This window comes from Chrysochloris asiatica, unplaced genomic scaffold (genome assembly GCF_000296735.1).
Source record: "Chrysochloris asiatica unplaced genomic scaffold, ChrAsi1.0 scaffold00020, whole genome shotgun sequence".
In the NCBI taxonomy this organism is placed as follows: domain Eukaryota; kingdom Metazoa; phylum Chordata; class Mammalia; order Afrosoricida; family Chrysochloridae; genus Chrysochloris; species Chrysochloris asiatica.
In genome coordinates this window covers 10648065-10664342 of record NW_006408538.1, presented here as the reverse complement: position 1 = coordinate 10664342, position 16278 = coordinate 10648065, and the positions used below count along the sequence as shown (strand labels likewise).

The 16278-nt window shown below is 37.6% G+C and overlaps 1 protein-coding gene and 1 pseudogene across 1 annotated transcript in view; one reads left to right on the top strand and one right to left on the bottom strand.

Annotated features, from left to right (window-relative positions):
• Window positions 1-16278, top strand: part of CTNNA3 (catenin (cadherin-associated protein), alpha 3) — a 2468838-nt gene that overhangs the window by 389564 nt on the left and 2062996 nt on the right. The gene's annotated exons all lie outside the window — the stretch shown is intronic.
• On the bottom strand, window positions 12905-13225 carry LOC102822257 (annotated as a pseudogene).

The window sequence follows — 16278 nt, the reverse complement described above, 5'->3', positions numbered from 1 at the left end:
GGTTCAAGCTCACCAGCTGCTTCTCGGAAACCCTATACAGGGTCGCTATGGGTCAGAACCGACTCGACGGCACTTCACAACAACAACAACTAACGGCAAGGTCATTGTTTCAAATCCAACAGCTTCTCATCAGAAACCCTAAGTAGCGTTGCTATGAGTCAGAACCTACTAGATGGCGCTTAATAACAGCATATGTGTTAGCTATTACTTGTTTAGAACATTTTAAATTGATTTCTTATTTAAGATTATTGTGGTCAAAGAGTGTAGTCTGTCTAATGTTGAGTCTTCATGTTTGTTGGTATTTGTTTTGCTTTGTGACTTAGTACGTGGTCAATTGTATAAATGTTCCATACATATTTTAATTGGAATATATCTTCTCTAATTGGATTTGGAATTCTGTAGTTGATCATTAGATTGAATTTAATAATCAATGTTCAAATTGCCTACATCCTAACTAATTTTCTGATTCCTTAATTTTTAATTATGAAAGGAAGTACATTATAATTTTTCAGTGATTACAAATTTACCAGCAGCTGATCATAATTCAATTAATTATTGTTTAATACGTCTTACAGCTAGGCTGTTGAGTCTTTGAAAATTCAGAATTTTAATTTATTCCTGGTAAATGTCATTCTTACATAATCCTCTTCTGTACTAGAACCTTCCTTTGGCCTTAACATCTTTTTGGCCTGGTATAAAAATACCATTGAATTTATTTGTAATACATTTGCTTAGCAAATCATCTTTCATTACATTAAAAAAAAATCTTTTATGTTCCTTATATTTTACAGGTGTCTCCTGTGGCGACATAAAGCTTAAATAAGAAAAACATTCTGAGATTCTCTCTTCTGTCTTTTCTGCTTGTTTGAATCTAATTTATGCTTAGGGATATATTTAGATTTGTTTCTTCTTTCAATGTAAACTTTTTTTTGTTTTCTTTTTTTTAAAGAAAACTGTATAGTGCTTTATGGTAAAATTTTCATATAATTAAATGCATATATTGTCAGTGTACATTTTCTGAGTTTTGACAAATACATGCATTTCTATAACCCATCACTTCAAAAAGTTCCAAGTTTTGCTTATGCCTGTTTTCAGTCGTCCATTTCACACCCCATCCAGAGACCATATTCTTCTCAATGTTTTCCATCTTAGATCACTTTTCTCTGTCCCATCTTAGATTAGTAATTCTTCTTTTTTCTTGATCAGTCTTCTTTGCATTTTTGCGTTTTTCAAGTAGCCATCGAAGTTAATTGACCCTATCATTTTCTATTCTACTAAATCTGATTCTGTATCATCTTCGGTCTTCTATTCTCTTAGGGTTTGCTCTCGTTACTTTTTCAAACTCTTAAGGAAATTGCTTGATTTCATATTAACGGACATTCACATAGAATTTTCTCTTTTGTGAAAGCCTACTGCCACTCATTATGCTGTTTTTGGTATTCAGCTAGGTTGTAGGGTAGACTGTACTTTGTTCTATGAATTCGAATCAACTCTGTGGCACTTACAACAACAACAGTAGTGTTCCAAGGAGCCAAGGTGGTTCGATGGGTAAGCATTTGACTTGAAGTTTGGCATTTTGAATCCACCATCAATTCCACAGGAAGAAAGACCTGGTAAGCCGCTCCCATAAAGATTTCAGCCTAGAACACCCTATGGGGCGCTAGTCTGTCTATAGGACCTTTTGAGTAAGTATTGATTCCACAGCAAACTGCAACAACAGCGGTATTTCATTGTATTAATGTACCAGTTTGCTTGGATCTTTTTCCTATTGATTGATACCTGGGCTATTTCCAGCTTTAGTTATTATGAATAAAGGCGCTATTCACACTCTATACAAGCCTTTTTTGTGGAACACACTTTAATACCTAAGAGTGAAATTACTGGATCATAGGGTAGGTGTAGAGTCCTGGCATGGCTCTGTAGGATAAGCATTCAACCGCAAGATCAGAACTGCAAGCTCGGCTGTTCAAACTCACCAGTCGCTTCTTGGAAATAGGGTCGCTATGGGTCGTACCCGACTCAACAGCACTTAACAACAACCAGGGTAAGTGTAAGAAACTCTGGTGGCATGGTGGGTTATAAAGCCGCTAACCACAAGATTAGTAGTTCAAAACTACCAACGATTCCATGGGAGAAAGATGAGACTTTCTGCTCTCATAAAGATTTAAAGCCTCAGAAACCCTCAAAAACAGGGTTGCTATGAGTAGGAACCAACTCCACGGCACACCACCACCAAGGTAAGTGTAGTTTTCATTTGGTAACAGACTGCCAGACTTTCTTCTGATGCCCTTGTACTATTTTACTCCTTCATCAGCAAATGGTGAAAGTTCTAGTTGCTGGAATTTTAGCCTATCTGGCAGTTATTTAGTGACATCTCACGGTGCTTTAAGGAGCTCTGGTAGCGTAGTGGTTACGAATCGGGCTGCGAACCACAAGGTCAGCAGTTCAAAACTACTAGGGGTTCCGTGGGAGAAAGATGAGGCTTTCTGCTCCCGTAAAGATTGACAGCCTTGGAAACCCTGTACAGGGTTGCTGTGAGTCAGAACCGACTCCACGGCACATGACAACAACAACATACAACATGGTGCTTTGGAAGGAGCTTTGGTAGTATATAGTGGTTATGAGTCAGGCTGCTAACCTTAATGTTAGTAGGTTGAAACTACCAGCTGTAGTTGAGGTTTTCTGCTCCTGTAAAGATTTATAGCCTCGGAAACCCTGTGCAGGGTGGCTATGAGTCAGAACGGACTCCACAGCACACAACTACCATCACTACAACCTTGATGGTTTCATTTATGTTCCCTAATGACAGTGATTTTGACTATCTTTTTATGTGCTCATATATGCATGACCTTTAGATATCTTTCTTGTAAGTGTATCTTCAAGTATTTTGTCCACAATTAAATAGTTGTTTTCTTAGTTATTGAGTTGTACTTTTAAATTTATTTTTTATCCTTTCTTGTTTTCTATTGAATTGTAAGCACTGTCACGTTTTATTTGTTTCTCACAAAACCTTATGAAATGGGTATTCTTGTCTCCATTTTAGTCATGAGGAAACTATAGTTTCTGCTGTTTAAGTGAATTAATCATAGTCTCATAAGGAGCTCTGGTAGAGTGGTGGTTACGAGCTGAGCTGTTAACCACAAGGTCAACAGTTGTTATCTGCCAGCTGTTGTGTGGGAGAAAGATGAGGCTTTCTGTTCCTATAAAGATTTACAGCCTCAGAAACCCTACACAGGGTTGCTATGAGTCAGAACTAACTCGACAGCACTTAACAACAACAACAACAACAATAATCATAGTCTCATAAGTACTACAGAACCAAAATCTGCTGCAGAGCGTCTACTAAAACAAAAATAAAAACCCTCTTTTGCCCTGAGTTATTTTATTATACAAATAACAAATAGTATGGGACTTTGTGTTAGGAATGGGTTTCTTTGAACTGGGATGGTTAGAGATAATTAATTGATGGAAATGCTGGGTTTTGATAGATGATTAAGATTTAGTAGTTTCTCAAGTAGTTGTGGTAGAAGTAAAGCATAACACTTTATAAAAATGCCTACAATAAAAGGATCAACACACGCTTATAGGGAATACAACACACACTGAGAGAAATAAGAAAACAACCTTGAAGTTCTAAAATTATTTGAGGTCAGAAAATTTAGGAAGCAATTACCAAGATGCTTGGGTGCATTACAAATTTCTTCTTTCTTCTTTCAATATTACTTTATGTCCTCTAATGCTATAATGGTTTGGCTTCTACAACCATGAATTAATAAAGTATTGATTATACTTAATACTTTCAGTTAATGGACATTTTAAAAAATTGGGTATACTGTTCTTGAAATAAGTTTGGTTAGGTTTGGAATCATAAAATATTTTAACTTGAGAAATTAAGGCAACTTCAGTGATTATAAAACAGTTAAAGTGGTAGGCCATTTAAAGTTAGTTCAGGTCTGTGGGAGAACTCTTGAGTGATATTCTGGAAGCGATTCAAAATCTACACAGAGGTATAGTATATGGAAGAGAATCATGTACATGTATAAAGGCTTGCAGAGTCAATGTTCTATAAATTATTTTTTTTCTTCTTTTCTGTATATTTACCAAAGTTCCTCTATCCCTTTTTTAAAGCCATGCAAGAATTTCTCTTTTGGTAGTTCTATTTTACAATTACCCATCTGGTTGGTAGTTTATGCTGTGACTTATAAAATAGTGTCACTTGAGAGAACTGTAGCTTGATTCCTCCTGCTTATCTGAATGAAAGCAGTTGCTCATAAATGAGCACATCTTTTTTTTTTTTTTTTTTTTTTTTTAAAGCCCTCCAGACCTTTTTGAAAAGTCCTGGTGTGGTGCTATAGGATAAGCATTCTACAGATAGCCTCAAGGTTGGCAGTTCAAACCCACCAGCCACTCCTCAGAAACCCTATACAGGCTCACTATGACAATAAAAACAACAACAAGAACCCTTTTTGACATTTTAGGACTTTATTTGTCAATCCCTGCCTATATCTACTATTCAATGATTCCCTCCCTATCATTCTTCTAAATGGGTGCTTATCCTCTGAGACTGTGTAAATGCTGAGAAAACTGAGTTTAGTTTAAGGATAATTGACAGAGATACATCCTTGTTTGGTTTTCAAGCTTTCTGATTTTAAAATAAAGTGATTCAGTGAATGTAGTACATGGGGAAAAGATTATGAAACCATCACCTATCTCTTTTCTTTCCAGCTGACATTAAGTTGGCAAGAAGATAGCACTGCCTGTTGTCCTGTCACACTTGTTTATATTTCTGTCACAGAATTTATATGGTATTGCAATTCAAGTCCATTAGATAGCTCTTGAACGTAGAAAAGCTAAAGCGAATGGAAGAAATGATGAAGTAAAGGAGCTGAACAGAACATTTCAAAGGGCTGCTCGAGAAGACCAAGTCAAGCATTATAATGAAATGTGCAAAGACCTATAGTTAGAAAACCAAAAAGGAAGAACACACTCAGCATTTCTCAAAATGAAAGAATTGAAGAAAAAAATTCAAGCTTCAGGTTTCAATTTCCAAGGATTCTATGGGCCAAATGGTACTGTAGGAGAATCATTGGGTTGTTAACACAGAGGTCAACAGTTCAAACCCACCTGCCACTCCTTGGAAATCCTATACAGAGTTCCTATGAGTTGGAACCAACTGTACGGCATGTAACATCAAAAGAAGATGGAAGAAATGCACCACTTCTGGAAAATTAGCCACTGAGCAAACCTGTTGTAAAAAACCTCTTTTAAGTGTTAAAAAGCAAAGATGTCAATTTGGAGACTAAGGTGTTACTGAGCCAAGCTATGGTGTTTTCAATTGCCTCATATGCATGCAAGAGCTGGAAAATGAATAAGGATGACCTCAGGAGAATCGATGCATTTGAATTATGAGATTGGTGAATAATATTGAAAGTATCATGAACTGTCAGAAGAACAAACAAACTCTGTTTTGAAAGAAGTACACCTGAATTGCTCCTTGGAAGTTACAATGGGGATGCTTGTCTTTTGTACTTTGGATATGTTTCAGAAGGAACTAGTCCTTGGAGAAGAACATCATACTTTATAAAGGGGAGGGTTAGCAAAAAAGAGGAAGATGCTCAACAAAATGGAGTAACACAGTGGCAGCAGCAATGGGCTTAAACATAACAATGTGAGAATGACACAGGACTATGCATGGTTTCGTTCTGTTGTATCTAGGGGGCCTAAGAGTCAAATCTACTCAACAGCACTTACCAGCAATAACAGATTACATGACCAGCTCATAGCTAGCAGTTTGTTGTACTGTTACAACAAACTTCCATGTTACTGTGATGTTTTAAGCTTTGCTACCAGTATTTCAAATACCAGCAGGGTCACTCATAGTAGACCGGTTTCAGATGAGAAGGACGAGGTGGTCCACTTCTGAAAAATTTGTTGTTGTTGTTGTTGTTCTTGTCAGGTGCCATCGAGTCGGAACTGACTCATAGCGACCCCATGCACAGCAGAACGAAACAATGTCCGATCCTGGGCCAACCTCACTACCGCTGCCACACTTGATTCCATCAGTGATGCCACCTGGCTGATCCATCTCGTTGGGGGTTTTCCTCTTTTTCTCTGACCCTCCATCTTACCCAGCATGACATCCTTCTCCAGCGACTGTTTCCTCTGGACAATATGTCCAAAGTATGAGAGACGAAGCTTAGCCATCCTGGCCTCCAAAGAGCACTCTGCCTGCACTTCTTCCAAAACAGATCTATTGGTTCTTTTGGCAGTCCATGGCACTTTCAGTATTCTCCTCCAACACCACAACTCAAAGGCATCAATTCTTCTACGATCTTCCTTATTCACTGTCCAGCTTTCGCATCCATATGAGGCTATTGAAAACACCATGGCTTGGGTCAGGTGCTGAAGAATTAGCCTTTTGAAACTTTATGAATAGCAACAGAACATATTTTTTTTTGATACAGTGCCTGAATTTGAGCCCCTTTGGTAGAAAAGCACTTAAAATGCAACTGGGAAAGAGCTACCTCCTCAAAGTGAGTCAACCTTAATGATATGGATTGAGCAAAGATTTCAGGACCTTCATTTACTGATGGGGCATGACTGAAAATGAGAAGAAACAGATGCAAATATCCATTAATAATTACAATGTGGAATGTGCAGAATACAAATTTGGGAAAATTGCAAGTCACTATAAATGAAAATAAATGCATAATCTATGTCCTAGGCGTCAGTGAGCTGAAATGAACAGGTAGTGGTCATTTGGCATGAGAAAAATATATGGTTACTATGTTGAAATGATGAAATGAAAAGGAATGGCATTATATTCACTGTCAGGAAGAACATTTCAAGATACATCCTGAAGATGAACACTTACATGCTTACAAAGATCAGTTAATACGACTAGTATTCAAGATGACACCTCAAGCACTAATTCCAAAGATGAGAAAATTGAAGCTATTTATAACTTCTGCAATCTGAAATTGTTGAAACATGCACTCAAGATGCATCAAAGATAACTGGTGATTGTAATATAAAAATCAGAAACAACAAAAAATTCAGTAGTAGGAAAATGTGGCCTTGGTGATAGAAACCATGCTGGAAATAGCATGATAGACTTTTGTAAGACCAATGACTTGTTCTTTGCAAATACTTTTTTTCAACTAGATAACCAGCAATTATAGATGTGGACCTCATTGGCTGTAATAACCAGGAATCATATTGGCTACATATGTGGAAAGAGAGGGTGAAGAAGTCTACTGTCATCAGTCAGAACAAGGCCAGAGGTCTATGTTGGAACAGACCATCAATTGCTCATATGCAAGTTGAAGTTGAAGCTGAAGAAAATGTAAACAAGGCCACAAGAGCCAAAAAATGACTATGAGTATATTCCATTGGAATTTAGGACCATCTCAAGAATAGATTTGGCACATTGAACATTAATGACTGAAGACCAGATAAGACCAGGATGACATCATACACGAAGAAAGCAAGTGATCATTTAAAAGATAGAAAAGAAAAAAACAGACTGAAATGTGTATCAGAAAAGATTCTAAAACTTCCTCTTGAACTTTGAGTAGCTACAGTAAATGGATGAGTGAAAAAAGAGGAAGAGCTTCAACTAGACAGATTGACAAAGTAGCTGCACCCGTGAGCTGAAACCGGAATGATGGTGCAGACTGGGAAGTACTTTGTTCTGTTGTATATAGGACTTAATGTCACCTAACAGCAGCAGGAGCTCTGGTAGCGTAGTGGTTACGAGTCCAGTTGCCAACCTTAAGGTCAGCAGTTCGAAACTACCAGCGATTCCCTGGGAGAAAGATATGAGACTTTCTGCTCCTGTAAAGACTTATAGCCTTGGAAACCCTGTGCAGGGTCACTATGAGTTGGAACCGACTCCACAGTACTTAATAACAACAACAGCAGAAGTTGATAGAATCCTGGTGTGGCGCTGTAGGGTAACCACTCACTGCTAACCATAACATTGGTGATACCAGCTTACATAGGGTCACTGAGTCAGAATTGATTCGATGGGACTTGGGATCACTTAACTAACAAAAGGAGCAGCAGCAGTAACAACAAATTCCATTAAATTTCTGGGGTGTGTAGTTTTTACTCTGAAACATGGGGTCACCATCACTAGGAATAACTTGACAGCAAATAGTTTAGATTGCATGATTTGGAGAAAATCTTATGAACATTGTTTTAGGAAAACAGATCTCTTCTTCTGATCAAGGACCACTTATACATAGGTAAAATAATTTCATGTAGTGTCAAATGTCTACTACGTATAGGACGTAACATCTCTATCTGGGAACTTCAGAATTTTTCTTTGGTAATCAAGGATTTATAGCTTTTAAAAAATATAAATTAGAGCCACATAGGAAAACTCAGACAATGGTAGATTTGTACATTAAATCAGCCCTCAGACCCTTTGTTGTGTTGACTTTAGTGAAAATTGCAAGCGAATAATTTGGTTGATTCTCCATGAGCCAATATTCCTTTACTAACTGCAGCTATTTCCAGAGTTCACTTCTTACGCTGAGTACATTTTTTCTGCCTGTGTTATTCTTTAGGAAGCATAAGACAGCCTTTATATTAAACTTTAAATACTCTCTCCAAAGTTTATCTGAGAATTAGAATGATGAACTTAATCTCTGCAACTTTGCAATTAGTGTATTAATTTAAGTACTATTTTTGGCATCACTGTGCTCTGCAAGTCATCTGGTTAATGTGTTTCCTTTTGTAGGATTTTACCAGAGCATAGCAATTGGAACACAGAATAAACATTAACAGACTTTTCTTTGTGCTTGCATTTGGTTCTCAGGAAAACTTTTTTCCTTTGCTGTTTTTATCCTTTCAGAAAGTACTACTTAAAATGGGAGGAATTAAGAACTTTGTATTTTAAAGAAGCAAAATGTCAAGATGAGTAGATGTTCTTTTCCAAATACATTCTCTAGAAGGATAATTATTAATTATTATTATTTTTTTTTTGGTCTGTATATGCATGCAGAATAAAAGGCAAAATCAGGTTCTGTATTTTCATCTTTTTCTTGACAAATACCGGTGCTGTAAATTATCCAGCTGTTCTGACTCGATATGGATTTTGTAGTACTCAAGAGCGATTTATAGGTCTAAAGTGCAGCTGCTGAAAGTCATTTGTTCTCACTTCTGTATTAAATCCGCCATATACAAATACATTAGCATTCAGTACAGAGCTTAAGGGCTCAAGATTTTCCCTTCTGAATTGCTGTCCTACAAATGTTTGTAGGATATATCGAAACAACATTCCAAATTATCAGGCGGTTATGTACTTTTTGAAGGACAGCTTTTAGTATTTCTAGTTAGTGTACTTGAAACCCACTCATTTAGCAATACAAAAAGAACATTCAAAATGAGCCCTCCTGTCGACATTAACAGATTGGTAATTTCAATGTGCTTCTTTTTGATGAATTAGGGCTTCAACTTGGTCTGCTCATTTGCTGCTACTGCCATATGTCTACTATTGAGATCTGTCTGCATTTCTGGAACTTAATCATGTTCAATATTGGGGGGAATAACTTCTATTTAGAAAGAAGTAAATGTCGGCTCTAGTTCTTTCTCTTTTACTTGAAGACATCATTTCCTCTTTTGGATAAGCAAGAACAATTGTGATCAATAATGTGAATATTGAGCTTGTGGACATCAATATGTATGTCACTTGCTTATAACTTCCCTAAAACACCTTCCCTATTTCACGTTATGAAACTTCCCTATTTCATGTTATGAAATATTGATAAGATTTTGAAATGTATGCTTTACTTGAGAATGTTCGTACACCTCAAAATGCATGTCAGATATCTGTTCAGATAATGTGATGTTCTCATTATCACCTATTATTATGAGTTTAAACTTTTTATTGTGAATTGAGTGAAAGATTGCAGAGCAAATTGATTTTCCGTCCAACGATTCATGCATGTATTGTTTGGTGACATTAACCACAATCCCCATAATGTAAGGGCATTCTTCACACTTTCTCCTTGTGTTTAGTTTTGTCCTATCCCTTCCTGCCTTCTGAGCTTTGCCCCTGAGTAAAAGCTACTCCTTTGATCTTGTATGGGCATATGGCTGAGGGGTCTAAAACTCTACTGTTACGATCCAAGGAAAATGAATGTGTTTAAACTACTCCCCACCTACCCTAGATCCAACCAGAATGAATGAATTGCTGCCCTCATACGTGCCACACTCTTTCTTTCTCAGGATGTATTCTTATTGTTCTTTTACTACAAGTTTCTTATCTTTATAGATTCATATGTCCAAATCTTGCTTATTTTCAAAGATCATCACCCCCATGATCCTGAATTATAATATATTTTCTCACCTCCTCACTGTATCTGTCTCTTTTATATCTCTATATAATTTCCTATCCAATTGCAGTATAGTTTTTGCTTTGTATATTTTATGTTCCTTATCAGAGTCCAGGTATACCACAGAGATATTACAGGTTTGGTTCTAGACCACAGTTATAAAGTAAATATTACAATAAAGTGAGACACGCAAATAACATGTGGAAGCTTTGTTTCCACTAGACTGTAGTCAATTAAGTGCACAATATATTGTTGTTGTTAAGTGTTGTGGAGTTGGTTCTGACTCCAAGCAACACTGTATATTGATTCTAAGACTATAAATCTTTGCGGGAGCAGAATGCCTCAACTTTCTCCCATGGAGCGGCTGGTGGGGTTGTACCTCCAAACTTGTGGTTTGCAGTCCTCTGCTTATCCTGCAGAGTGCACTGAGTGTGCAATATTGTTGTCGTTGTTAAGTGCTGTTGAGTCTATTATGACTCATAGACATCCTGCATAGGGTTTCTGAGGAGCAGCTGGTGGGTTTGAACCACTGACCTTGTGGCCTGCAGTCTAGTTTATCCTACAGTGCCATACCAGGACTCCAGTATACTATTATAAAAAAGTTTGAAATACTGTGAGAAGTTCCAGAATGACTCAGAGACATGAAGTCCTTACATGTTGTTGGACAGGCTGTTGGGAAAATAGCACTGATAGACGCTTAATGCAAGGTTGCTACAAACCTCTAATTAGTAAAAACTGCAGTATCTGTGGAGCACAAGCAAGCACAGGAAAATGAAGTATGCCTTTGTCTACTTCTCTTTTGACTGTTTCTTCTGATATTTAATTCCATGTTTATCAATGATAAGAATATATTGCTATTTTCATATAATTTTAATTTTAATCAAAATAATATATGTAAAAGTGAAAATAACGCTAGAATGAAAAAGGACAGTTCCATGGCCCAATCTTCATGTCTCCCAGTTCTCAAACCTTAGAAGCAATCATTGAAAATCTTTGTTTCTGAATATTTAGAATTATGTATCTCCATATTATCAAACATCATACTGGTATTCTTGATTTTTTTCAACATTAGATCTTTGTTGACTTTCTTGAACTATTTCACAGTTTGGGGTTCAGCCATATCTATGGTAAAAAACATGCCCTAAATCTCAATGGCTGGCAAAAAAAAAAAAAAAAAGATTAATTTACAATTGTGAAAGCTGTCCAATGATGATCTGTTCACACTGTCTTCCCTTAAAGGTCTAGGATGCTGGAGTAACTTCTGTTGACAACATATCACTAAGCCTGGATTGCTGTTGTTGTTGTTGTTGTTGTTGTTGTTGTTAAGTGCCATGGAGTCTGTTATGACTCACAGTGAACCTGTATAGGGTTTCCAAGGGACGATTGCATAGCCCAAAGTGTGCTATCAATGGGACAGGGAAGAAACATTATCCCCTGAAAGTGACAAGAATGCTTTTAAACACAGTCTACTACACACCTGGGGTAAAATGTTAAGTTCCATTTCTGTACCCTTTTTGTTTTTTGACTTTTCTTTTTCCATAGCGTCTCATTCTTGCATCAAGATTGTAGTTGTAATATATCTTTATGAGGATACTGATTGGAAATTTTTAATAATTTATTTTTCAGTTTCTAATATATCTATTAGAATATATATTATATTCTGATATGTAGATTAATATATATATCCTGATAGATCAAATAATATGTATCCAGAGTCCTGGTGTGGCACTGTGGGCTAATGCGTCAGATAGCAAAGTCTTTTGAACTGCAAGGTCAGTGATTCAAGCTCATCAGCTACTTCTTGAAAACCCTATATAGGGTTGCTATGGGTTGGAATCGACTTGATGGCACTTAACAACAACAATATATATCAGGTCTATGTTTTCTCTTTATTTTGATTTATTTCACAGCAGAATCTTTTATGAAATGTTTGATGATTCTTAGATGTCAGTCTACATTTGCACAAGGCATTAAAAACCTGATTTGAGGGTCTGTTTATAGGCGTTGTTGATTGGAGAGATCATTTTTTAGTCTTTATGGGATTGCTGGAGAAGCTCAGACTTCAAAGTAACAATGTTTTTACAGAAAGTTCATTTTTGACAAGGAAGTAATTGTGACACGTGTTTATGGGATGGTGTAGTGGAAATCTCACAACTCAATATGTGGACTTTTGATTAACACGCTCTTTTTCTTACTCCAGTGCTGTTTGGAGTACCTGAAATCTTGGAGTGTTTTCATCCTTGGTGAAACAGCTTATCGGAAGATGAACTCCCTTCTCTAAAATTCCATGAAACTAGTCATTTATGACATGTATAATGAGTAGATAGGATACAGTGAAACATGTAACAGGTAAGGCCACATGGACAGAAATCTAACATTTGCATAACTCCTCCACAAGTTTCCTCAGAGCAGACATTTCATTAGTGTTCCAAGTGTGTGGCTATTGTGAATTTTGGAAGCACACACAGGCTTGAGAGGCAGTGGCTGAGATTTTGATCATGTTTCTCCTGGTGTCTAACTGGGACCAGTAATTATTTTGGGGCAGGGGGACAAGGGCCTGCTCAGTCCTTCTTGGCCGTAGACTTCTTCATAGCAGCCAGGACATTGCTCAGCTCTGTCGCTTCTTCTTGGTGCAGATGTGTGTTCCCAACCTATTCTTGATGAACGTCAGAGTCTGCTTGTCCTTGGGTACCTTGAGCAGCCAGCTCCATGGCACGTTGTTCAGAGGGTACAAAGTCACACACCTCCAGGATCATGTCTCACATAAACTTGGTGAGCTTGGTGAGATGCTCAAGGTGGCGGCTATACCTCTGCTTACTCTTGTTCTTGGTTACCTTGTGGCCCTTGTTGAGGTCAATGGCCATAGGGTAGCGCCCAGCCATGACTACTATTCTTCAATGGCTGCGGCAGCAGATTTAACCTCTTTTTTGCTTTGGCTATAAAACAGGTAAATTAGCACCTCATATAGAAATTGAGATGATATGGTGAGATAATATGCCAGTAAATATTAAGTCATATTACTTTAAAAATTATTAATGGTGAATTTTGAAGATGAACTATGAAGAATAAATAATGACCTTTATTTTAATTTTGCTTTGTATCTTCCTAGTGATATAGCTTTGGGCTAGCTACTAACTCTTTCAGATTTTCTTTCTAAAAATGGGACTATCTGAATAAAGTATTCCAGATGAAATAAGATGTATAAAGGCCTAAGTCCATAGTAGGCCCTCAATAAATTATAACAGCTATTACTGTTTTTAATATATTTTCTGAATATAAAATTCTGTAAACTAATAGCTTATATTCTATCCTGGTTCAAATGTTATTTGTTTTTATAGAAGGATTTCTAGCAGATACACACACAGCAATAAAAAAATTAAAAAGCTGACATTATCAAATTGCTTTATGGTCTGGCACTTTATTATTATTATTATTTTTTTTTTTATTACAATCCAGTCCCAGTAGCTTTGTGACTTAAGTGTAAATTTCGTCTCATCAGCATTGCTTCATTTATTGGAGTTAGAGTTCTCCTTCCCTGGGGTAGGTGTCGCTTTCTGCTCTGATTTGCTAATTCTTCACCAGCGACAGCGGAATTCTTATTACCCTTGGCCCTGCCAGCAGTGGATGTCTGTGTAAATCCTCAGAGTGCAGAGTGTGAATCAGTTGGCATTTTATAGAATTTCACATCTGGTACTTCTTCCCTCCCCCTCTCCCTCCGCCCCCCCCGTCAGTTCTTCTGTCATTTTGCTGGCATAGAGAGAAAGGGTTATGAACAGCATTCTTACCAAGATGAAGCAGGGAGGCTGGAAAGTGAAGATGGAGGTCTTTTGGTACCACTCTAAATCTTCTCTCAAAGGATGAGGCATTCTTCCTTTTATGAATAGGTCCTTGTAAAGAATAACTGCCACCATCTGCACTTGTTGGACCCCTTGGATTTTCATACCAAAGGAAGAGGTTCTACATAGTTCTTCATGCCGCATATCAATGCATTAGTAATCTTTTTCCCACCTCTGACTTAAAGCTCTCTGGAACAATGCTGAGATATTTAGGGAAGTTGTTGAAAGTGTATTTATGATGCTATAATAAAAAAATACTGGATCACCATAGTGCTAGGACTGAAATCAGTGCAGTTCTTTCAGATTTTAAACTGGTGTGTTGTTTTGGGCTTCTGGCGATGAGGAAGCCAATGGCTGAAAGCAAGAGCTTATTTGTAAAAAGAGAGGATCATGGTCTTACAGGAATGATTGACTAATGTGAATAAATAATCTGGCCACTTCCTCGTTTTACCACTTTGTATTGCTTGCCATCTCGTTCTGCTGACCAGTATAGGTTCCTGGTGGCTGTTATTGTTGTTGTCAGGTGCCATCGAGTCAGAACCGACTCATAGCGACCCCATGCACAGCAGAACGAAACAATGTCTGATCCTGGGCCAACCTCACTACCGCCGCCACACTTGATGCCATCAATGATGTCACCTGGCTGATCCATCTCGTTGAGGGTCTTCCTCTTTTTCTCTGACCCTCCACCTTACCCAGCATGACATCCTTCTCCAGCGATTATTCTCTCCGGACAATGTGTCCAAAGTATGAGAGATGAAGCCTAGCCATCTTGGCATCCAAGGAACACTCTGGCTGCACTTCTTCCAAAACAGATCTATTGGTTCTTTTGGCAGTCCATGGCACTTTCAGTATTCTCCTCCAACACCACAACTCAAAGGCATCAATTCTTCTATGATCTTCCTTATTCACCGTCCAGCTTTCACATCCATATGAAGTTATTGAAAATACCATGGCTTGGATCAGGCGCACCTTAGTCCTCAAGCTGACATCTCTGCTCTTCAATACTTTAAAAAGTTCCTGTGCAGCAGATTTGCCCAATGCAATACGTCATCTGATCTCTTGACTGCTGCTTCCACGAGTGTTGATAGTTGATCCAAGAAGAATAAAGTCCTTGACAACCTCAATCTCTTCTCCATTGATAAGAATGCTGTTTATTGGTCCAGTGGTGAGGATTTTTGTTTTCTTTACATTAAGTTGTAATCCATACCAAAGGCTGTGCTCTTTGATCTTCATCAGTAAATATTTTGAGTCCTCTTCACTTTCAGCAAGCAAGGTTGTATCATCTGCGTATCTCAGGTTGTTAATAAGTCTTCCTCCAATCCTGATGCCACGTTTTCCTTCATAGAATCCAGCTTCTTGTATTATTTGCTCAGCATACATATTGAACAAGAATGGTGAAAGAACACAACCCTGTCGCACACCTTTCCAAATTTTAAAACATTCAGTGTTCCCATGCTCTGTTCGAACAACTGCCTCTTGGTCCAGGTACAGATTTCTCAGAAGTACAATTAAGTGTTCTGGAATACTCATACTTGCCATCAAGTCAGTTCCAACTCAGCAATTCTGTTTAGGGTTTCTGAGTCTGTACATTATGGGAGCAGAAAGCCTCATCTTTCTCCTGCAGAGCAGCTGGTGGACTCCAACTGCCGACCCTGTTGTTTGCAGCCCAGTGCTTATCCTACAGATAGGTGTAAAGGCTCCACATCTGAGTTGTGACATTAAGCTTTTTCCACTTGTCCCCACTGAGTAATTTGTGTATGCATTTATAATGTTAAAGAGTTGTACTTGCACCGTTATTTCTTTTTGAATATTTGCCTGTTGAAGACTTGAACTAAAGAACGCTGGAATGTGTCATTTCAGACACAGCAGTAATTTACTGGGAAGCTTGCTTTTTTCTGATTAGCAGTGCTATTTTTCACTTCCCCTTTGTGTTAGTTTGCATTCTCACTTAACCATTATCTCTTGGCTTTTGTGAAATAATTTTTCTTTTTCCTGACAAGTTTTAATTCACTTTAGGCTTTATATTCTTGTTGAATTTGTTCCCTTTTTTTTGTCTCTGGTAAAGATATGCCTTTTCCCCAAAAATCACAGGTAGC